This window comes from Amphiura filiformis, chromosome 3 (genome assembly GCF_039555335.1).
Source record: "Amphiura filiformis chromosome 3, Afil_fr2py, whole genome shotgun sequence".
NCBI classification, from domain to species: Eukaryota; Metazoa; Echinodermata; class Ophiuroidea; order Amphilepidida; family Amphiuridae; genus Amphiura; species Amphiura filiformis.
Genome location: NC_092630.1, coordinates 24,533,993 through 24,560,088, shown reverse-complemented (window position 1 = coordinate 24,560,088; position 26,096 = coordinate 24,533,993). Strand labels below are relative to the sequence as shown.

The following is a 26,096-nucleotide window of genomic DNA, read 5'->3' as shown; positions in this document are numbered from 1 at the left end:
GGTATCCATTATACTCCAGACAAGTTCAATACGGACAAAGGGGGTCATTCCTCCTGAATGGAATAGATTATTCGAAAGGATCTCTGACCAAGTTAATTGACCTCTGTTGTTCTCCACACAGGAATTTCCCTTATTGACTCATTCAAACTTCCTATCAATCATATTGACATCCCCCCTCTTGATACTACCTGTCAATCACATTTGCATTGCCTATTGACAGTTACCCTAGTGTATATTTAGGCGCATCATCATGTGTATTTAGTTGCTCTGAGGATGGCACTCGTTAGAGTTCCGAGAGCTTAGGGGGCTGGCATTTTCTTCGGAAGGGGGGACCGGAGTCAATTTTTTTATGCCCCCCCCCTATCGCGGGCAAAAAATTTTACGACCCCCCTATCGCGGGTCGAAAAATTTTATGACCCCCCCCCCCTTCCAACTACACAGACTCAAGAAAAATTATTCATTGCCGGAACTAAGGCGCGGAGCGCGTCAAAACTTAAAAGTGAAGAAAGTGTGTGGAGCGTGGTAAAATTTTTATTGTAAGTGTAAAGAAGGCGCGCGGAGCGTGTAACAATTTTGCATAGATTGTACGCACATTTCGACTGCGAAGTTAAAGAATGCGCGCGCAGCGCGCGAAAATTTTAAGTCACCAGCCCTTAATAATTCTATAACCTCCCTATTTTGGGTGTTAAAAAATTATAACCCCCTATTTTTGGTCTGAAAATTATATGACCCCCCCCTTCCGAAGAAAATGCCAGCCCCCTTAGCCCTATGAAAAGGACTTCTCTAGGGAAAGATTAAATGTTATGGGCTTTATTTGAATAATAATTTACGACACGTGCTCATTTTTTTCCTACGAGTTTCGACTAGTTTTTGAGTACATAAATAGTTGCCACACTTTTACACGAATATTGAAGAGGCGTATATGCTCATCCTGTTCCGCAACACTTAATAACCTTGAAGTATGCTCTTCAACTCTTCAGAATGCAAATTGAATTTAAGTTAATTTGATTTTTAATTTGGTTACCACTCTGTTATCTTCATGCATTGTCTTATTTTCTCTATATAAATAACTTTTAAGTTGCCATATAATTTTATCATGAGACAAAGAGTGAGCGGAGGAATTCGCCAAATGCAATTTATATTGGACACTAAAAACATTCAGTTTTTATTTATATAGTATGTCCAATTTCAGCATTAAGCCAACTTTAAAAACAGCTTGGTATTGTGGTGTAAATATTAATATGAATTCCAGGTGGTGTATCTATTTCAATTAATATTAATTTACTTTTATTTATAGTACTTGTATCGCAATACGTCTCAATACTGCTATCACGTTGCTATATAGAATGCAGTAGCATAGATATTGAAATTGCGATATGCAATGCATGTTGACCAAATGTCAAAACATTGAAGCTGTCAAGCTATGACTAACTCTGGTCCTATGCAAGGAGTTGTACCCCCTCCACATTTTACACCCGGCATACTACTCGCTCATATACACGCATACAAATGGCTTGTTCGGGGGATTTGTAGCCAACAATTAATTTCAGCATACCCTTTTGTACATAGCCAGACAATTTACATCTACTCTACAAGGACGCGTGTAACAAGGGATGAGAGAAAATAGATATTAAAATGCACTTCAATTTTACTCTGGCTAACCATTGTCAAATAACAAATATATTAGACACTTATTTGGCATTCAATCATAGAATTCGTAGAATGTGAGACTTAAAATACGATGCACTTGAAAGACAGCTGCCAATTAATGGCAATTATTTTTGTAGAATTCCTGAAGGTAAATCTATTTTCCAACATTAATTGTTAGTAAGTAAACTAGCATATAGCTTCAACTGTTCGTTAGAGTACAAAACATTCTTCTCCTCCTTCTTCATTTCCATAATGTAAACTTAGGTCTCAAGTTTATATTCACCGAATACTTTATTTCTGAGCAAAATGAGTTGCCTTTTTCATTTACTCGGCAACGGGTTTTCCTGTCACCAAAAGACCCGTTTTTTCCAAATATTTTGCGAAAATGTCCCATTCTCACTGTATGAACCCCTTTTTTGGTAAGATTTTCCCCAGTCTCATGGAAAGAGCCCTCTTTGTCGGTTTCTAGGCTCTCACCGAAAGAAACCTAGTTTCGCACTGCTGCCCGCACATCCCCGTCACTTCCTAAACCGAGTGAAAACATGAAGGTATATTTTAAAAATGGTCAACAGTGACATTTTTGAACCGAATACCGGTATTTCAGAGAAGCCATTCTTCGTCATCAGTGGTGTAATGCTGTTGGTAGACTGACTGATGATCAATGTCCTTTGTGTCCTTTGTGATGGTGTTTCGCGATGAATACAATGTTTGTGATATTATAATCAAATAAAATATTGGCACCCGGTTAAACATTTTCTGACATGTTGTGGTTTCTATTCTTAAATACCGCAAAAATTGCATAAATTGGCAAAGCAGCTGTTCATTGCATCAAAATCGGTCATTAAAGGGAAAACATATCATGTACTGAGTAAAATAAAATAATTTATAAAAACTTATGATTATTAGATGACTTTCCTTGAATATACAATAAAAACAATATCTCAATTACTGGCTCGAGTAAGATACAGACTATAGAATTTTCCAGGTTTGTGAGCAACATAACATCATAGTGATATCATTATGGAGAATACTGATACCTATGTTGGTATTATTGGATATACAGTTAATAGAGTTATTAAAAGTATATGCTTGGCCATTTTTCAAAATGTAATGCCGTTGGTAAAAAGAGGTCTATGTGTCATTTTCGGGGTATGCTTGTAGGTATATGGCGTCTAAAATAGCAATAATAATGAGAATGATTTGCCATACGGCAAAATAAAAACTTTCTAAAGCAAAGCGATCATCCAAGTTAAACAGCTTTCATTTTGTTCACTTAAACAAGCTAAAACAATACTAAAATTACCATTGAAATACGAATCATGAGAAATGATGCTTGAATTTTATAGGCTATCAGAAATTGTCTCATTATATTGCTATTTTCACGCTATATACCTATATACATACCTCAAAAATCCTTCAATTTTACCAAAGGCATTACATTTTGCAAAGTGGCTTAAGCCGATTCGGCTATACATGTTTCTAATGTTGTGTATTTTTTTTAAAAACGTATGCATAATTCAAGGGCCCGCAACGGTTGCAATAATCTATGCTCGTATGTACAGTGCAATAGGATGAAATTGGGATAAGCGTTTGTACATGATAACCAAGGGCAATAATCGAATTTGTAACAACGCGGCAAAATACAGATATACATGCGCATATAAGGCTGAATACTTTTTTCGACTAGAGAAATACTTGCTACACATGATTCATGTAAAACTTAGAAGATTAGTACACTATTGAATTAAGTAACTTGAAATTTGAGTAACATTGTCGAACACACAACATTTGATAAACCTATATAGTTGTTCCACTAACTTTGGAAGACTTTTTGTCAATTTTCATAATTTATGTTTGTATGACCTTGAACGAACGAATCCAAACTTACAATGCATACATACCTCGTGTGCTAATAAAAAATGACACATAAAGAATTGGATTTTCCTTTAGATAACATTAGTACTTGTGATGAGAAATTAGATGGTTTCCAATGGTAATGAAACTTTTGGAACACCCTGTATGTAGCAAAAATTCTGCTAAAAATTGTATGTTCTTGGAATTTATATCCAAAAACTTTATTCTACTTTGGTACACAACCAGAACTTCCTAGTTACACATCGGTGTGTACACACACTATGACGTCAAAGTGATATTAAGTGTAAAATATTTGTACTTTGCTTTATTGCTTTGATGGAGAAGACCCATATCTATATTAGTAGCAAAAATAACATTATTGCATAGAAATTGTGGAGAGGTTGCACCACACAATCCTCGTCCATACACACAACCACCACCCCCACTAGCACTTGTAGTTCGTTTTACAAAATGTGCCTTAGTAAGATGATCGATTAATGTTGTGATAGTGAGTTATGATAGTTACTCGTATGAATGCAATTTTGATAAATGATGTTTAAATATAAGAAAGAAGACTGATAGGTTGACTTACCAAAGTAAGCAATAGAATGGAGTATAGCATACTTTTAAAAGTGGGACATCAAAATAATCCATTGTACGTGTAAATATGTATTTTGATGGATGTAAATTGGTATGGATATAGATCACAAGGAACTTCATATTGGCAAATATTAAAGATGATACATGACATGTCAGTTTCGTAAGATATAGATGCTAGTCATGTGTGGGGAGGAAGTAAATTGATAGGAGTAATTCAGTAGGTTAAACTGATGTTAAGACGTAAGTAATCGAGCACCTGTTCTCCTTAGTTACCCTACTTTTCATTAATTATCCTTATTCTCTGTACTTACCCTACTTATTTATGATACAAAATTCAATGGTTTCAAAGTTTGGAATCGTTCGTTCAAGGTCATACAAATACAAATTATAATAAACGCATAGCGGCATATTATATGAAAACTGAAAATATTCAGCTAGTTTTCAGAACTTTTCAAATTTCAAGTTATTTAAATCAATAGTGTAATAATCTTCTAAGTTTTATATGAATCGAGTGTAGTAAGTATTTTTCTAGTCGAAAAAAGTACTCAGTGTAATTATGCGCATGTAAATCTATATTTTGGCGCGTTGTTGTTACAAGTTCGATTTTCGCCCTTGGTTGCATGATCAAATGCACAAACTAAATGCTTATCCTAATTTCGTCTTATTGCACTGTACATACAAGCATATATATTAGTGCAGCCGTTGCAGGCTAATTCTACTGCCCTTGAATTATGTATAGGTTAGTTTAAACAAATATATAACATTAGAAATATGTATAGCCGAATCGGCTCCAGCCACTTTGCAAAATGTAATGCCTTTGGTAAAATAGAGGTTCATGTGTCATTTTCGATTAGCACACGAGGAATGTATGTAGGTATATAGTGTCTAAAAATAGCAATATATTGAGAATGATTTGCAACACGGGAAATCAAAATCTTTCTAAAGCAATGCGATCAACGGCTTTCATTTTGTTCACTTGAACAAGCTACAATAATACAGGGTGGCCCAGAAAAAACTGTATCGTCGTGAACTGATTTTGTTGGTACTTTAACGCATAAACCAAACGTAACTAAATAACTGGAGACGTTGAGAAACATATCAGCTATCACATTCATCAAGATGACCTTACCACTCTGACTATATAGATCATCGATTGATATTTAAATCCGTGGAAAGGCTTGAAAAAGAGGGAGTTTCGTAAAATTCTTATATTTTAAGAACGGTATGGTCAATTGTCAAAGTTCAAAAAGTATGTAAAAATACCCAAACAATTACGTTTCCGACGATACAGTTCTTTCAGGAACACCCTGTACTAAAATTAATATTGAAATACGAATTGTAAGAAATTGTTTAATTTTACAGGCTATAAGAAAATGTATTAAAGCAGGGCCAAGTATATACATTTAACAACTAGATTAACTGTATTTCCAATGATACCAAAATAACTATCAGCATTCTCCATATGATATATCACTATGACGGTATAATGCAATACATTTGAGTTTGCTCGCAAACTTGGAAAATCGTAGATATACGATCTTTTCTATCGGATTATCTGCTGAATGTAATGAAACTTGTTATCTTATTTTAATTTCAAAGTAATTTAATGAAATCATAATTCATGATCACGAGGTTGCACGAATAATTCTTAAGGATTAGCAAATCCTTTGATTATGTGGTAGGTCATTCTTTGTCTTGAATTGAGTTTACATAATGGCGTATATCATATGAATATGCAGTTTACACCATTTATAGACAGCCTGTCATCCATTTATCAATAGATGGCGCTATCGTTACACACTTAAGTGCTCAATATGAGCATATTAACACCTGTTGTAACATATTTAGTATAAGCATTTTAGTAGAGATACTGTTGCAATATGAGCCCATTTCAGTTCCTATCAGTATCAAGTAAACCGGTCATGCACTTTAAAAATACTAACAGACATAAAGGATCTGAAAATTGATGATTATAGTAACAGTCATACGACAAGACTCTCCTTTGCACTCATACGAGCTTCGTGATTGTAGGTTCGAGCCTTGGTTGTTTTAAGTGAAATCTCTTTATCCTACAGATGATAATGAGGAGATGGAATTCTTAATTTGTAGATTTCTTTTCCTGTTTAATACTGAGAAAGTCAGTTCTAAAATAAAGTAAAATTTAGTGCAATTTCTTGTATCATCAGCTAAATTTCACCTGTAATCAACATCTAATTTTACTCATACCGAACCTGATTGTAAAGCATATTTTGGGTAGTTTATTACATTTTACATACTTTCCAACATTGTTGCCTGTCTATTACGTATTATATTCCAATAAAAATCTAAAACGCTCTCTTCTAATATCTGAGAATCGAATATTGAATTTTATTAATAACAGATTCGTGCTTTCAAATCCGATGTACAGATAAAATACAATACTATTGATTTTGGAAATCTTTTCCAAATCTAACATGGGAAATTCAATATCAAAAGCATTTTATTACATACCGTTTATAATATTACTTTCCATTTCAGAATTTCATGGATTCTTTATAAAATAGACGTAACAATCACTTATGTAACATTTAATTGTAATTCGCCATTCTAACAATAGGGGGTAGAAAATTAAGGGATAGAATATTAGATATGAAGCATATACTCGTTGATAATACATTAGAAAAGCAAATAATCATATTTCATACCAACTTTAATTGAAAGTTTTAAATTACTTTCATTTGTGCTGGAAGTTTGAGTTTTAAAAACGCTGTAAAGAAGAGAATAACCATTATTACACTTAAAAGAGTGAATATTTTTTTGATTTGGCACATACACACAACGTGAACTAATGGGAGTTTTGTGTCGTTGTAACAACGTATTTTGATCAAGTCGAATTTGTACTCACAGTGGTGGTCAAGATATCAACATCCCAATATGCATGTACCATTTTGCCCACTAATTACAGCATATGCTTTCCTTTAGGGAGGGGAAAACGGCTTACATGTTTAGTTTATGAAAGCGCTACTACAATAATTATTTTTTTCATCCCTCTTATGGTCACATGCCTCCAGTATAATTTTCATTTTAGTTATCTTTGTTGAATACAGGCCTCCGTCATCAAAATCAACGGTATAAACCAGGAATATTCTGGGTTTTTTCCCATTATTTATATCAGCATTAAACAAGTGCAGGAAGTTAACATTACATTATTGAATTAAAAGTTAAAATTAGAGAAGCTCATAATGAAAAAGCGCATTTAATACAAACACATGTCTTTATTAAATAAATTCATTGATTATCGATCAGTAACAAAAATCATAACACGCACGAATAATTTTTTTGTGTGAGACATTCCTCTGTTTGTATTTTTCAAAGCTTGTTAGTAAGTGATTATCACTACCATGGACGAAAGAGAAACAGACCGCGTACCATCAGTCAAAGTCCCCGTGTATTGTATGGTGTAAGTTCTCGCATATTCATGAGGGCCGATTGTTCGATCGTGTAGTGTCTAACAATCACGCCAGCGTTGCGTGCCTTCGCGTATCCGCGATAGAGCGTTGCGTGCTTTCGCGATTACGCGATAGACCATGAAAATACGCGGTAATTGCGTAGCAGTCTCGCCTGTCGCATTTCACAGAACAATCGGCCCTCATTATCGGATGAGGCGGAGACTTTGACTGGTGGTACGCGCTCTGTCTTATCTTACTCCTCTGTGATCACTACATTTTATCAGTTAGAAAATGGCTACCGAGTGTGTTTGTTATGCGACAGAAAATATCAATGACACAACGACCTTATAAAGTTATATGGATAATACTTAGATCCTTCACAATCCATTAGTTGCGTGACTTTTAGTTAATTCGTTGCTATATATGGTAACTCGGATTTCTATTGTTATTTAAATAATAAAACTAAGTACCCTTAATAATGAGATTCAAGGTGGTTATTCATATGCAAAAAGTAATTATTGGATAAGACGAAACAAATTGGGAAATCGCTCGTGTGAAACATTCGTATACTAATGAGATATTAGTTGTGATCGTTATTTCAAATTCGACATAAATAGAAGAATTTTATTTTATATATGAATTAACTTTGTAAGTTATTTGTTCACAGTCTAGTTCTTTTTATCGTTTTTCTCACACGGATATGTAAAAGAAAGCTTAATTATACCAATTTCTTTTGCAATTTTTTAAAACAGAAACTTTGTTTAAAGAAGATATTCTTTTTTGAAGAAAACTACGTTCGTTGCGGTGATGATTTCTAATCGTCTGAATTAAACTTAATGAATGTGGTTGCCAAACTACCAAGAACCGATCGTAATTATATTGTAACTTCTAAATCGCCCATAACTCTCGACTGAAGTTAAGCCTTTTCAAGCTTTAAAAGCTTTTTGTTAAAACACTAGAATGTCTCAATTTATTCCAAAATGGGCATAATATTTATGACCACTAACGGTTTTTAATGTTTATTACGATGCAAAAAATACTCAATGTAAGATTCTTTTATCATTAACAATAGGTGATCATTAAAACATGATTTGATCAAAAGTGAAGCGAGAAAAGAAAAATAAACACAAAGAAAGCATCTTAAGATTTTCGCTTCTTATTAAAGCTGAATTAAATTTCCATTCGCCAGCAATAAGATTGGTATCCAGTCAATGTATTGGGTTTTTACCAAATTTCGCGAAAAACTACCGTCAGTCTGATTGGTTAATAACATGCAAGTACATGTGGTATATATGAAGATGTTGAATCATAGCCTTGAGGTGTGTCACTTTTGTTCTTCATATACGATGAATTTTGCACATTTTGTCGTCTTAAAGCCTGAGGGTATAATCGTCTCGCTCGAATGAATGGTTACTGGTTTTGCTATAAAGCAGGAAAAGACAAAAGACGTATGTTGTGTTAGCATTGGCAGATTTAATTGAATGTAATTGTGGAAGGATGAGATGCAGGTTTGCCTTTTTTGTTGAAAAACTAGAGTGGTCGTGATATTTTTAAAGCAAATCACACTTCAGAGTTGAATGGTACTTTTGCGGGGATGTGCTGTATAAATCAGTTACATTTTACCTTGACGTGTCTCTGCGTTTCTAAGATAAGAACAATTCCAGATTTGGAAAAGTCCATACTTCGGCAAATTATTTTGAGCATGATCTTTGATAGGGTTTTGTCTTAAACGCATATATTTTAGAGACATGATCTGACATCATCAGATGCAATTCTGAGATTGAAAGTGCTCGGATCACCAGGTGGTGGTAAATTGGCATTATTATTCAGTCAATAATGATGAGGGTGAGGATGCTCAGCTCGACGCATTAATTTTTTCTCTAATTTCTACTTTTAGCATTGATTGTATTTGTAATGCCCAATGGTGTACTAAAATATCATGGAAAATATTAAGCCTGAAGTGTTTTTAAAATTGTCCAAAATGCAGTAAAATTAAAATAATTAAAATTAAAATAAATAATTTTGCCGAAGCATAACGAAATTTAAATTTAACCGAAAGCATACATTATGGATTTAAATTTAAAGTCACATAAATATACTCCAGTATCCTTGATATTATTTTACAAGACATGTCATCTTTGAAGTCCATGTTCATCTTACTGTACATATCACACCAAACAATATAATCTCAAGTGTGATTATCGCGTCCTACCGCCAAGTTGAAAAATATCGAGATTATCAAGAATTTCGACCAATAAAACATCGGAAGGTTTACCGATCAAAGCCATATTATTTAAAAAGGTAAATTTAAACAAGTAAACGTATTTTACAAAGTCAAAGTGAAAATTAATGTTCAAAATGTAAGGGGCAGACTTTGTTGCCGCTATTTCCACGGGAAGTCACGTCACGTAATCAAGCGTATAATTTAACATGTGTTTAGCTCTTCACGCCTGTTCAAATGATGGCAATTACCTGACCAAATTAGAGTAAACACACGTTGTGCTATTGAAATTGACATAGGTTGAGCGGATCCACGCGCGGAATTGTCTATATGGTCATCAAGGGACACTTGGCGTGCTGAAAGTCATGTGTCATTCGTAGCGATCGCCATACAGAGATAAACACGGGTTGCTCTTAAAAGTCACACGGTCATTATATCTATTCCGCGATTGTCCGCAATGGTTCTCTTGCAATGGATATTTCTTATTATATAAGCTAAAGCAATAGGTTTTATCAAGATCGTTCACGTGTCAAATATGTGACGTCCCATGTCAAAACCGGGCAGGATCGTAAATGGAGAAATAGCTAAAAATCTGCCCGGGTGATTTTTTACAATTTGGGTTTGTTGCGAATTTGTGATGTCATTAATGTTTAAAATATTGTCTGATAGTTTCAGACCGGAACATAAACTGGCATCTTGTATTTTTGAGACATTCTTCAAGGTAATTCATACCCTCAACATTGTCAATAATAATTTCAAAGGCCGATATCTCAATTTCCAATTTTATAATACCATAACTTACTAACTCGATCGATATCTTCGCTTAGGAATGTCCGGTTTCATTGGGGAAAACGGATTTGAGGAGCAAAATATCTTTATATTTATAAGATATGTAAAAACCTCAAAATTGGTAACCTGTCCAAAATGTAAATGATATTCTTTCAATTTCCACGGAAAGTCACGTCACGTAATCAAGCGTAAAACAGATGTTTAGCTCTTGACGCCTTTTCAATTGATGGTAACTACCTGAACAAATTAAAGTAAATACGCGTTGTAGTATCAAAATTGACATAGGGCGAGCAGAATCCATGCCTGGAATTATTTTATGGTCACCAAGGGACACTCGGTGTGGCTATGTAGAAGTGTCTTCGTAGCCATTGTCTTGCAGATCCCTAAATTGTCCTTATGTCGAAGGGTCGCTGGTCGGAGGTTCACTATGTCGAAAACAAGGTTTGCCGAATGTCGAATATGAAAGGAAGTTAGCTAGAGTTAAGGTTAGGGTTAGATTTAGGGTTAGCATTAGCCTAGCTCTTACACTAAATCTAGCCATAACTATAGCTAACTAGGGCTAGGGTACATTATTGTTTAAGCTTAGGATTAGGGTTAGATTCGAAATTTTATATTCGACATAGTGAACCTTATTTCGGCTTAGCGAATCTTCGACATAGCAGTCTGTTTATCATGCATGATAATACGGGATACGTCAACTGATCGTGTGTTCTCTTCCTGTATTGGGTACTGTAGGATTGCAAACAAACATGTAATCATAAAATATTTCCTACAATAAATAGACCATCATGATCGTTCATGTGCAATAATTTAAGGGTCAGGTTTTCTTTCAATTTTAAAATTATGTCACGTAATCATACGTATAACTTAATATTCGTTTAGCTCTTCACGCCTGTTCAAGTGATTTTAACTATCTGACCAAATTAAAGTAAAAACACGTTGTGCTAATTGACATAGGGTAAGCAGAATCTATGCGAAAGACATACTATTCCTATAGCTAAAACGAAGGCAGAGTTTGTTTTTAAATCCCCTTTATGAAACCATTTCTGACACTCTGATTAATTATGCTAACCATTCTGTAGTATGTTATGTTATATTATAATATTTATCATATTATACAGTATTAACTTACTTTTTTAATATGCCTTAACGCCATCCGTATGCGCGTCTAAAGTAATGACTTTACTGCGATCACGTATTAGTATTTTACCCTCCTAAACGATTGTATCCGTTTAATCAAAAAAGTCGAGCACTGAGTACTGTAGACCAATTTACCTGAATACAGGCGAGGCAGTGTTGTTTTTCACAATTATTGAATCAGTGGCCAGGGTCAAATGCAATTTTTCCCATTAAAACGGATATCAAACGTGATATACTTATGCAGCACCGTCTTTGCATGTATAAGAACCCTGATTGATTTCGCGCGTGAATTGGCTAGACTTATGCAATAAATTTACATTCGATCGTGTGGAATGCCATAACAACTGTAGATTAAGCCATCTGCGGGAACGTGTGGAATCTCGTGGTAGTTTATTAGTATGCTGCACTTCACAAATTCAAAAGGCTTATTCGGCTGTTTTCTACCTTGTATGTGGTGTTTGTTGTAACCGAAATGTCAAGGGGTAAGCTAAGGGGGCCTTGACCTAGAAAGTCTGTTCCTTTTGCCTGTTAACTAAGCTTATTCCTTAACTTACACGTTCAGATTAGTGCTTTTCAAGAGGCTACAAGAAACAGCAATATAAAGGTACAATTGTTTTGTGTAACCTTTTTCTTTTCCTTTCTTTGAACTTTGTTGAACAGTTTTGAATTCGTTTCCTTAAATTACCATATGCAATTCTGTGTTAAGACAGTATTTTAAAAGATCATCAGAAACATCAATGCAGCATGAAAATGTTGAAGTTTGTAAGCTATTTTTTCAAACATCGACATTCATCTAAACAAAAAATGAGGAATTATTTCATTGATACCGAAACTTAGGTACTTAGGCCAAAGTGTGTACTTTATGAGCGCAAAAACTTAAAAAGTTTCTTTTCAGTGGCTTCCGCAATACTTACCAAATGTGTTCATTTAACTTTCGATGCCAGCTTGGTAACTTCTGTTCACCTCAAATACACCTGTCAGTCACGTGGTCACTTGATATCAGTCCGGATTATATTAAACTTATCTATATCTGTATTGATGTAAGAACTACAGACTTGACCTGATCCATTTTTTCAACAGTCCATACACGAAGTAGTGCATATCGCTGGTATCCACACCTGATCCAGGTGCATGCTTTGTGGTTCAATTGATTTACTTCTACTCACAGCATGTAGGTGAAAAACAATGTAAGACAAACCAACAATGCTTGCAAGTGACGATTCTAGAATTAATTAATTTCGCAAGAAATGAAGACTCAGTTCAAATGTATACAGTTCATACTGATTTGGAAAATGGTAGTGTATTTTAACAATATTATGTCTAGACTTTCCCAAGATGTATAGGGGCCGGGCTGTACATGGTAAACACGGGATGCGCTAAAAAGTCAAATAACCATTTGCAATAGTTTTTTCCCATACTGCTTGCAAAAACATTGTTTATATTTAGGTTTAGAAACAGTCAAGTTGTATTTTGCTTGGTATCCTAACTTAAACTGCTCCCGAAGCAAAGAAATCACTGCCATCACGGCGTAAACGAACTTAGAGAATATTTTACCCCATATGCATCATTCATACTTGAAAGCCGAGCCTTGAGTTCTGTAGACCAATTTACCTGAAAACAGGCATGAACGCGTTGTGTTTCACAATTATTGAATCAGTTATCAGGGTCAGATACATTTTCCGGGATTTTCCCCCATTGAAATGGATATCATACGTGATTTTATTACGTTACATCGTGTTTGCATCTATAAAAACCCTGATTGTTTTCACGCGCGAATTGGCTAGACTTATGCAATAAATTTACTTTCGATTGTGTGGTATGTCATAACATCTGTAGATTAAGCCATCTGCAGGAACGTGTGGAATCTTGCAGGCGGCGGATGACATGATCGAGCCGGCAACTCGTGAAACCGCCCGGCCGTATGGCATTTTCCATATACTCGGTTAGTTTTGTGGGGTTCATTATCGAACCCCAACGGTTTTAGCTTGCATTTATATTATTTATCAACATAGGCCTATTTGTTTGTGATATTTCAAGCGTTTTAAAATTTCAAAATAATCCCATTCAATTACACGGTTGACGATGACAATTTACTGAATTTAGGGAATGCACGTCATACACCACCTGGAATCTTGTGATAGTTAGTATGCTGCACAAAAACAAACTCTTCTTTGTATGGTGTTTGTTGTAGCCAAAATGTCAAGGGGTAAGTTAAAGGGACCTTGACCTAGAAAGTATTTCTTTTGTCCATTTTAATGTTTCTGTTTGTGTGTTTCTTCAAGTTTGCAATTAAGTTTCTTTCCTTATCATATGAGCCAAATATTACCACTTTCAATCGGTTACAATAAACAGCAATGCAAATTTACGATTAAAGGGACTGCGACCTTGATCTTTGTCTGTTTTTTTCTTTCTAGTTTTATTCTTTATTTAGGTTTGAATTTAAGTTTTCTCTTAACTTAAAAAATCAGAAACATTAAAGCAGCATAAAAAGACGTGTCGAATCTGTTTCTTTCTGGCAACACAATTCTCCTTAACATAAACAAGGAATCATTTCATTAATACAGACAGATAATAGGCAACGTGTGTTCTTTAGGAGGGCGAAAACTAAAAAGCGTCTTCTTAGTGGCTTCCGCGATACATACCAAACACCAAATGTGTTCATTTAACTTTCAATTCCAGAATGGGAACTTCTGTTCCCTTCAAATACTCCTTTTATTATTTGATCACGTGGTCACCTGACGTCAGCCTCGACTAACTTATCTGCATAGATGTAAAGTACGGATTATTTGACCTGTTCTATTTCCTCAACATTCCATACACGAAGTATTGCATATCGCCGGTGCGTATCCAGGCGCATGCTTTGTGGTTCAATTGATTCTACTCACATCATATATGCGAAAAACAATTTAAGAAAAGCCCCACAAGCTTGAAATCTGACCATTCTATAAGTTAAAGATTTTTAATTTCGCAAGAATTCAAGACTCATTCCAGATTTGTACAAGTCAACCTGATTTGAAAAATGCTACCATATTTTAACAGTATTATGTGAAGAGAAATTAACCCGCAATTTTTCTTTGATTTCTCTGCCACCAATGAAAGTTGATCACCATAAACAACCGTATTAAAAATGCTGACTTCTTATGACCCCTACTCACCAGACGTGATTGAAACACAAACACAATGTGAACAATTCGCCATCCATTTTTTCTCCCCATCTTCATAAAAAACTGTACACTTTTTATATTTAATATTTTAGGAAAACCTGACGACCACTTGATATTTCAAATCCATCTATTTCGAAGAAACCACTTATAGCATTATTGGACTTGGCACTACGAAATAGCAATAGATTTAAATTGATCTCCTAGTCCAGTACTTATTATATTATGAGTCGACGATATGCTTTTAACAGTTCGCGTCAATCAAACTAAGCTGGTGAAAAAGTACACAGTAATTGGTCATGGCAGCCTTGTTTATTCGGACACAATCTTGTTATACAGGGTGTATCAAAATGATTGGTACCCATCTTTGTCCAGTGAGTATCGACAAGAATGCCCCATCAAAATGAAGTTTAACATCCACCTTATTTGTACATTTATGTAATAAAAGGTTATAAAGCTACAAATTGTAGTCATTTGAAGCGGATCTAATGTTCAATTTGGGAGAAGCAGATGGGTACCAATCATTTTGATACGCCCTGTATGAAGGAATTTTGTATTTTGTGCAATTGACGCATACGCATACACTTTGGGTTTTTGATTGTGAACTTGGAGGCAGTTTTAGGTATTTAGGAGAGCAATGAATATATGAGTTATATGAAAATACATATCATTTAGCTGTTACCGTTTTTATGCAATTAGGTATTAGAAATGCAAGTGGGCAGTGTCATAACGCAACGCTTTTTGACTTCACGTTACTTGATCCAATAAGTGACCCATCATTAATCACTGGCAATTGGAGCGTATAATTTATTGGATGGAACTAAAGGAATAATGGTCCCTTGCAACTATTAGTCAACTTTCTAGATGGAAAATGACCTTCGCCTTTAGCAGTTGGCTGTAAAATGTTAAGCTTCTACATATGTCTATAGACTTCTTAAATAGCTATAGTCTTTGTTTGCTTTGGCTAAATCCTGTTCAAGTGGTGGGTTACAAATCATTGTATTTTGTCTAGGTATGTATAGCCCACAATTAACAATGAGAGAACATTCCTGAACCTCATTGACCAGGGGATTATTTGAAATGACCGCCAATTATGACTGTTTGATATTTATTACCAGCAATGTGGGAAAAGAGACACATGTAGAACCGAAAAAGGTGTACCATTTTGTTGATGAAGCAAAGTTCAACAAACCATAACCCCGTTTCTGGATATTGTTTGAAGTCAAATGATATACCATTTTAAAGCTTATGAAATATATTTTCTAAATACGGAATAAAACAATATTAACAGGCGAACACTGCGTTTCTTGAAAACAAATTATATTAATTATAGATAATACAAGTACCGCACAGAGAGCAGTATACAGCACAAACCTTTTTATGTACCTTTGTGTACCTTAGCAAATTTTTGACAAGATTCAGCTAGGCTTTCTATTATTATCCATTAGTTACCCATGTACCCAAAGTATAAGTTAACGACAGTATATTGAAAGTATCAATTTCATCTATAGGCCATTTGAAAGAAGTTGTAAATCTCGATATTATATCATTTTCTAAATGAAGGCAGTCAGTAATACACTCAGGATAGTTTTTGCAAATTAATTTACCTTCATCTTCTTACAAGACATCCAACATGTTTCACCTGGTGACTGTAACTACCTGCTATCCTAATACCCGAAACTTCGAAAGATGATGATTTGGTTCTTATATTTTACATGTTAACTTGTAATTATGTTCCATATGCATCAATTGGAAAGTGTCTTTGTGAGTATGTTTCTGTTCATAAATCCCTTAGCCACCCTTACTATGAACTTAAACATGCTCACCCACCAGGCCGCGGGGTTGAAATATTGAATTATCCTTGTACAGTCACAGAATGGCATTTGATACCTTGGGTACAAAGTTCATTCCCACCAGTAGACACCGAATTTCGAGTTATGATTGTTGAACTGGGATTTACTGAACTACACAATTGGGAATGCAACCATGTTGACTCATATAGTATGTGTTTGGAAACAATTTCAATCTCTACTTCCTCTAATCTATAGAGAAGTATATTCGATGCACAGAAAGTAGAAATAAGCCTTCATGCAATTCCCAAAGCTAATTTTAGGGTGGATTCAGAAAAGATTGATAAAAAAGATACTTTTAAAAAGAAGGAAGAGGTTTTCTTCTTTCGTTGCTGTCATTTTTGTTAGGATCAATAAGTCAATCTGGGAATGAAACGGCAAGGGTTGTCAAAAATCTGACAGAGTATAAAATAACGGCCGCGTCTCATCGGGAGTATACATCAGTAAAATGCTAATCACAATCGTGCGATACTTTCAGTTTTTGACAAGTTCACCGCACTTCAAGTTCACTCGGGCGCCATTTTGTCTTATATAAAAGAAGTGACAAACTCTTGAAAATAACTGAAAAGCTATTGAAGTTAAACTCAAGAATGTGCACAAGCATTTTGCTATGAACTAGTTGAATACGTGCAAATACATTCCAAAGTGAAATTTTCAATAAAAATGAGCAAGCTTGTGTCACGTCCATGAGATTGTTTGACACATTAAACCAATTAAGATCTTCAGGATACTGATATTGATCTAAGCATTTAAAAGCTGCATGAAATCAGAAAACGTGTTCTGTATGGGATTGGTTCCATAAGTAATTCATTTAATGCAACAACATGACTATGATGATAAGGAACTGATTTTTTTATTTTAATTTCTGAATGATGCATTTTCGTGTTAATTTCACTCGCTTCAAACCTTTTCACACAAAATGATTATCGTCTTACATCGTGCGCAAAATTGAGGAAACTACCATTTTATAGGACCAAATACCTTTAATTGATGCTCGATCAAGTTTACAAGACATTCTTAGCAGAAAAAAAACTTTATAGAGATTACTCTAATTTGATTGCTAACATCTGCATTGCTAGGTATATAAATTAGTTTTGGGCTGCCTTATGAATACTTATGAAACTACTAATTGATTAATTTATCATGGTATTAAGGTGGTACTACACCCCGTGATAAATTTGTGACTATATTTGCATTTTTTCTAAAAAAACTAATAACACACTGGTAACAAAGGTTATGTATGCTATAGGGGCAATGAATGGAATGTCAGTGACTCAAGACAAGCGGTACGTTATTTATGATAAGAAAAGAGGTACCGCTAAAATGTACTTCATTTCTTAACACATCTAATGAACCACTTGTCTTGAATCACTGAAATTTCAGTTAAGTAATTGGATTCCTTGCCCCTATAATATACTTATACTTTTTGTTTGGAGAAAAATGCAACATTAGTCACAAAATTTATCAGGGGTTGTAGTACCACCTTAATGCAACTACTTTATGGCCAAAAATGGTGTAAGTTAACAGTAGACTTCCACATGTAAAGCTAAGATTATAGAAAACTTTGTCACTATCAATGTGTCAATCAAAAATACGTGCCTCAAGAAAACCAGAGTAATATTCAAGCCTCGCAATATTTGGACATTTACGGCTTGGCACAACCCAGATATTGGGCACACCTTGGACACTAGGTAAATTGAGCTAAAAACAATTCCCCAGTTTTCCTTAAATTGCCAAGAATTTAATTGTCAGGAATTGTTTGAAGTTCTTACCACTTTTATAGCAACACATTGATTGAATGATACATAATATTCTAACATAAACACCATTTTACATGCATTTTGTTTTTCATATTTTGAAAAACAGCTTATGGGCAGTATCATAATATCACCAGTTTGGTAAATTTTGATTAAATGTCTGGCACCTCCAGAGATTTGCAGTTTTTACAATTTGAGAATATAATTGGATTTTGTTTATCATTCAGGTCTCGACTTGACTGCCAATATAAATAACGCTTCTATAAAATGAAAGCAACTTCAGAAATCATTTGATATCGGTCATTAGCTTTCTAGATGTATCAAAGGAAATGACTACGTTTTGCCCTGAGGTTGGATGGCCAAAAGGATACAAAAATAGGTCAATTTGAATGCGGTTATGATTTTGGAAATCCCATTGAAAACATGCTCCCCGATCCACTCTTTTAATGATTTAAAGTTATGTGAAGATACATATATCAAGTTAATTATCATGACAGTAATAGTAACACCCGTTGCGATCCAGTGAGGGATGAAATCAAAAATCGACCGGCGGTTAACCGCCGGTTCCGTCCGTTTCCGCTCGGTTTCTGTTGTTCTAAACAATGGAAACCGGATGGAACCGGGTGGAACTGGCGGTCAACCGCCGGTCAAGTTTTGATTCCTTCCCCAATATTCTTTGAGTTTTGAGTTAAATCCCTACAGCGGTTTGGATTCACGAAATTTAAAAAAATGTACATCACAGTATACAACCAAAGACACCGTTTTGTTCAGGGGATACATTATTTTGGTCCTCAATGAGGGTTATGAGCAATATTTTGCAAGAATCTGCATTTATTATAGGGTTAAGTTTAGGGATGAGGCTGTCAATAGGATCACACACCTATAAAAGTAAAATCACGTAAGTTTGTTTTGTTCCCATCCCGATTAAAAGGTAAAAAACAAACATTGCCCGAACTAGGACAGCGCGAATTCAACCTGTTCATCGCATTTAATGAGACGGTAATACAACTTACGACGACCAGCGGACGACAACGACGTTATGCAACATTGATTCCAAAAATATCCCCGTTGGATCAAATTACACTCGTCTCACCTTACCGTGACTTTAGACCGCCTTTTTGATGTCTCCCATGAGAATAATAGCCCACTGTGAATAACCAAATTCGACGATCTGTAAGGACGAAGTGAGCAAATGCAATTAATGCGTAACAAACGGACACCTGTACGTAATGGAAAACATAATACTATTCACGTTTTCACGGATCAAGTTACTCACTCTGCCATGGGAATGGATCTCGATCCATAACACGACATCTTGCCGTAAAAAAGGTTGGACTAAGTTGTAGTTGCCAGGTGTAGTTGGTTCCTCAGATTCGGAAATAATGCATGAGAAAACTGTTTGAAGTTGTGCTGTGGGTTCTAGTACCAACGAGGTCCTTAAGTGTGATAATTGAGCCTTATATATAGATCCAGGAATACTTAGAATAGAGTACTTGACGATATAGGCATGTCTAGTTTTATGTCTTATGAAAAACAATTGAAATTTTATTCGTATGTTATTTACATGTCATCAAATAATTATTTGCAATACGTATAGTTGGAATCTTACTTATCATACATAACTAATTTAAGTTTCATAATCTGTACATCTCCTTTAAACTAGGAGTATTTTTAAAACAGACACCTGCCAGTGTTGCTGGCATTAATCTTTGATTTGAGATTTGTAAATGTCACAAAGTCGTTTGGTTGAAAAGACAATGAATGTCAGTAAGATGCTCAGATGGTAGTTGTCGACAGCTGCAAGTCAGAAGTTGTGAAGACGTTGACACCACGAATACATAATAAAAAAATATATAGATAGACTTTTAAAATATGTATATAGCAAAAGCCAAACGCGTGTTTAGCGACATTTTAAGTTGATATTCTATACATTCTTCTGCAAATTCAAAGGAACTATTATTTTAAACATGTCAGATGAATGGATTAGCGAATCATAAGTGGGTGGACGTTGACGGCGCTCCTTGCCTCTGGGGCAATTGATTATATTATATTGACTTTTAATTATTTTGTGGGGTTTTCTTTCTGTTAAAATCTACGTTCATGTCATGATTTGTAGCTAGGAAGTTCAATCTACTACAATACTAATGACATTACTTGAACCATGGAACAGCTGCATGCAACTGAGAGACAGTACTCAGGTTTCATACCTGCCATGTTACAATGTAGTTGAAATGTCTTCTACGTTTGTATCAAATTCGACAAAAAACATCACAAATATCTTTGGCTGGCCCATTGTCAGTCACTTCACATTTACAACGTACGTGATCACAACTGTCCAATTGTATTTAGTATGTTTTAGTTTGAAACAGGGCCGTCTTGATATTCCTTTAATCAAAAATTTATATTCAAATCTAATACCAACACATTCTCAGACAATACATAACATATATTAGGGTGATTCAGAAATACCGAAGTTTAGTAGATCTTTTAACGGACCAACCTATTTTATTAATGTTGGTGTTTTTAACCACCCTAATATATATAGTAGAACGTAGGAGAACATGGCTTAGTGGATATAATTTTCGTTTTCATGTGCACGAGGACCAGTGCTTGATTCACGGTGTTGGAAACCTTACTGGGATATTGACCAGGCAAAATGTATTTGGCAACACTGTCGACCTGTAGACGTTAATTGACAACATATGTAGGTTAAATTCAGACTTCCGCTCTTACCATGGTGCATTTACAGTTGTGTTTACAAACCATGACACAGTTTCCGTCCTACGGAGGGGACGTTAAGCCTTTGGTCCCGTGTACATAGTTCGCAGTCAGTTTTGAGAAGAGTATGGTGCTAACCGATGTTCAAACGGAAATAAGCATTCTTGCAAGGTCAAAGTAAAGTTAAATTGTTCAGGTTTGGATTATTCTCAATCTGACGTGCAATGCATATTGGTTCTTTGTTAACATGGCTTCTGATTTCAAAAGATTAATAAACATATTACCTTGCTTTTAAGTCTTTATTTTATGACCTCAACATACAAAATTACGATTCATTAACACATCTAATCACATCAATTTCCATTTTCAACAAACCTTTCATATGTCAAGGTTCCCAAACAAGTATTTGAACTGGGTAAAAGAAAGTACGTATCAATAAATGTCATAGAATATTCTTTCTTTTGTTTATTGCTTAATGTATGGAGCATGTATACATGCCATTAGTTGTTGTCCGTGTCCTCGAGATTTGATTTTTTACCTAATGTGGCAATATCAGTTTTCTCTGAAAGCTTTTATTTCCTGAAAGGTTAGTTTCCATTTGGTTCAACATGCAACAATTAACCTTGGAATATCGTCTTCATTTGAAGTTCAAAAACACCTATTTGAATAGAACTCATCTAATGCTCTGGACTGACATGTTCAGGAGGACTTTGAACAAAAAAATACCGATCATGCAAAATCGTCAAAGCATGTTCAACCAATCACTTTCTGGAGATTTGAACGCGTATCAGCCATGAAAACGCACATGTGATTGGTTAGTATTTTAATAATTATTGTATCCAAGGTCTTGCGTTCGCGTTGTAGTTTGAAATACGCCATGTACGATCGCGGTTGGATCTTGCACAGCTGTTGAAAGCTATGTCCACTCAATTGAGACCTAGCTGAGCTTTGTGTAATGCGTGAATTGCTCTCGCTTAATATGTGAATTTACGCGATCTATAATTTTTGGGCATATATAAAAATATATTATGAAGTCCAACATATTTTGTAGCCCCTTAAGGCCGAATCCTTTTCAATCATTTTTGTATTAGTACTGTACTTGACCTTCAGGAGCTCGGATTACTTTCCTATTTGCCTTTCGAATTCCGATGGATGCATTTTCTCAATGGCAATCAATAATTTTGCGTAGGGTATAGAACTTGAACAGGAATAAACTGCTCGAGATTTCTATGTTTTCAAACTACTGGGAATTGCGATGATAAGCGAGCACAAATGAAAGATATTTCAATTTCGAGTAGGTTGATGACAACCACTGTCAGATACAATTATGATTTATTAGTGATGTTTTGCTGGATCAATATTGGCATTTTGTCACATTAATCAGATTAATGTATTAGGCATCTTTATGATGAGACACACCTGTTTTTTGATGGAACCTTCCATTAAAGTAGACGACTATGATTAATCGTCATGCATCCAGCAATGGCACATCTGCAAACGAAATCCTCCCAAGTGTTGTATTGTAAGTATTAGGAAAAGTTGTGTAAATTTGTCGCCTGCACTGGTTAGTGACTATAAAGGATAGCAACTATTTTAAACCATTCCGATTTGGTAGTTCATAGCATCTTGCGAATGATAGTGAGCTTCGGCAAAAATTGCATTGATCATTTCATAGCGAGTGTGTAGTCTTGAGTTATGTTGTAAAGAAGACTGAAACAACAACGCTTTTGTAAAACGTACATAGCTCATTAACAACAATAAATCAAGCAAGTTCTGAAAGCATATGGTTTGTAGAATGAACTATTGCAAAACATCAAAGTATTAGTTTTCAATAATATATCTTTTTAGCTGCTTCGACCAACAATATATCGTGTACCCTTAATGTGGGCATACTTCTTGCGCACAGGTCCCAATCACATGTGTAGAAACATGTGAGAGATACAAAATAACCATCATTGTAAGCATATGATGTAATATTCCAGATGACAGAATGACAGACATTTCGTTATGATTTCATGTTATAGCGCATTACTCAAGCATCGTGAGTTCTACGCTAACCCACACTTGACATGTCAGTCATATTGCCCTAATAATAATTATTCTTTGCTAACAATATGTAGAGAGCATTGTCCAACGATTTATACCAAAATATCACAAAGGAAAATATTTTTGAAGGTTATAATATAATGTTTTACCGAATACACCAATAACATTGCACTTCATTAAAGCAGTAACAATGGTAAAGAATATACACAAAGAGACATAATAACGTTATATTCTCCTCCTTGTCCGTAGTTAATCATCCCTGTACTAACATTAGGACATAATGAGAAATAAAGTTAACACTCGAAATTATTACCCGCAGTGTCACAGGGCACGAGTCCATATTATATCCAAGGGCATAATGATTTACAGAACCTACCGCAGATTGAAAAGAGTCTTCATCCGAATGGAATGATTAAAATGTATTTCATGCAACATAGTAATTGGAATGAAATATTTATCTATGCTTAATAAGTTGTTTTTTTCTTTTCTTTTCTTTCTTTTGTCTAGGTATGACTCTGACCGCAGCATCTGACATATTCTTTTGGGAGGACAGAGTGGAATTGAATAATACGGTAAATGAAATGTTTTCATGTCTATCATCGCAACAAATCAGTACATAATTATGAAAAATATATTTGAAATCATAATATGTTATTTTCATATTGCTTACAAAGTAGGTTTCATGTGACAATAAAATGGTTAAGATATCTTACACATTTTATGCACAATTTGTTTTTCTAAATTTCTCAATGTTTGTGTATAAATATCTTGCGGATCAAGTGCTAATGCGGATCAAGTGACGTTTAGTGTGCAATTTAGTGAGGATAATGTAATGGCACGGTAATGTTTCACGTCAGAATGTCTGATGACTATTATACTTTCACAAATCGATTGAGACAGGAAACATGTTTGGAATACTAGTACCTAGTGTTGGTGTCACAATTTGGAGAGATACTGTTGTATACATTTTGTAGTACCAGCACACTTGTAGTTGGATTTAGAAGCAATTATTTCACTGAGCTATGTTAGACATTGATTCTAATCACTTAACTTGAGTGTGAGTATTCATGACACTTTATAGAGTCAGTGACCTTTTAATTTAATTTCATGTTAACTTCTAGACTACCTTTCACTCTTTTATGAAATCTCAGCATATCAATGCACTTTTGTATACTGATTTTAAATGATATCAGCCAGAGCGCGGCGTTTTGATGTGACGGAGAACGCCTATTTTCAGATTTAGCTATGAATATGTTTCTACATCTAGTTACATATTTAGTAGAGAGAAAGGGTTTGCAATTGTCATTCCAAACCGCAGTGTGGTCTGCCCGGTATGTGCACAAAAATTAGAGTTGGTGATATATCTGATTCTACATTTCTATAGTCTAAACAGAGAATTCAGGTGTGAAGACGCAGCTGTAAGCAATATTACAATAACTGGGGAGCACAAGGGTGTCATAAAGTGACGTTAGAAAGAAAGATGGAAGGACATAACGAAGCTTAGATAAAATATCCGGGCAACTGTGCTTTAGATGTAGATGATCAGCCCAAGGTAGTTTATAATAGATGATAAGGCCTAAGAATTTTGTGTGAGAAACTCGATCAATAACTTCTTCTCCATAGCTTTGGTGATGAAAACCATAAACGAAGTGTTATCTAAGTTCAAGTAAAGTTTGTTTACAAGAAACCATGAAGTAACTTTATCTAACCCTGTGTTGAAGGTTTGCTGTTCGCGATAACTGTTAAAAAAGATCCACACAATTTAGTTTGATATAAAATAGTTTGCAATTGGATAGGATTTTGATATCTGCGGTGGTCTTTATTTCTTGTGCGCCTTTATCAAATTCATCTCTGTCAAGCTGATACGAACGAAAGTTAAATGGAATGTATAGTGTATTCACCATCCTAATCGTGTTCAAGGCCCGATTGTTATCCTTGTATATAATATACGTTTCTTCTTCCTTTAATTTATATTCTCCAACGCTCCAATTGGAACCAAACGCTGGCGAATCTTGTATTTAGTGTACAATAATCAATGTTTACTTTTATAACGAAAAATTCAAATGGAAATGATTGGTAATGCAATATGAACAACATCTTAGCAAGCTAATGACCTTTCAAGGTCCTCTTATGTGTGCCCGAGCATTGCATTGTAATGCAGCATGTTCAAAAGACTGAGCCGCAGGCAATAAATGTTATCTCTGTTCATGAATAGAAGTGCGTGTTTGGCGGTAGAAAATTGAAATACTTAAAGCACGGTGTTCTCTTTAAGGTTAGCCGAGAGTTTTTCATGCGCTTGATTTCAGAGGGGCGTAAGTTCATAACAGAAACAGCCATGCAGAAAATGAACAAGCGTACCGGGACGTAGGCCTACTTACAATAGAATATCGATCCACGGTCAAGACATGAAAACGCTATGAAACTTGGCTTAGCTCGTGCCCGGAGCTCGGATGCCGGGGGTGGGGGTGGGGTGGCACAAGCCGTTTTCGGCAATTTTCACAATGATTTTATAAATTTTAAAATTGATTGGGCCGGGGGCATTTTGAATTTATAGCCTTGATATCTTTGATGAAATCAATGCTGCTATTCCCCTGATTACAATGTAAGGGTAGGCAACAACAACAATATCAAAAAGCAATTATTTGTAAATCGAATTTGGGATGAAAATCAACAAGACAGACTTAGCAGGCCTACAAATTTCTGAATTATATAAAGTGAAAAACAATCAATCACGATTCACTGCACTCAGCGAATCAATCAAATAAAACTAAAAAGAAAGGAGCAAGAAAGAATAAAGAAATAGTGAAAAGAGAAAGAAAGAGAGAGAAAGAAAATGAACGAAAAGAAAGAAAGAAAGAAATGAAAAAAAAAAAAGAAATGAA

General features: G+C 35.0%; 1 protein-coding gene across 3 annotated transcripts in view; it reads left to right on the top strand.

Moving 5' to 3' along the window:
- The window catches only part of LOC140148261 (allatostatin-A receptor-like), a 195,537-nt gene that overhangs the window by 30,378 nt on the left and 139,063 nt on the right, over window positions 1-26,096 (top strand). For all 3 annotated transcript variants that reach the window (XM_072170156.1, XM_072170155.1, XM_072170157.1), the window contains exon 2: window positions 23,722-23,786. The gene's annotated coding sequence lies outside the window, so the exon portion shown is untranslated. The remainder of the gene's footprint in view (window positions 1-23,721; window positions 23,787-26,096) is intronic.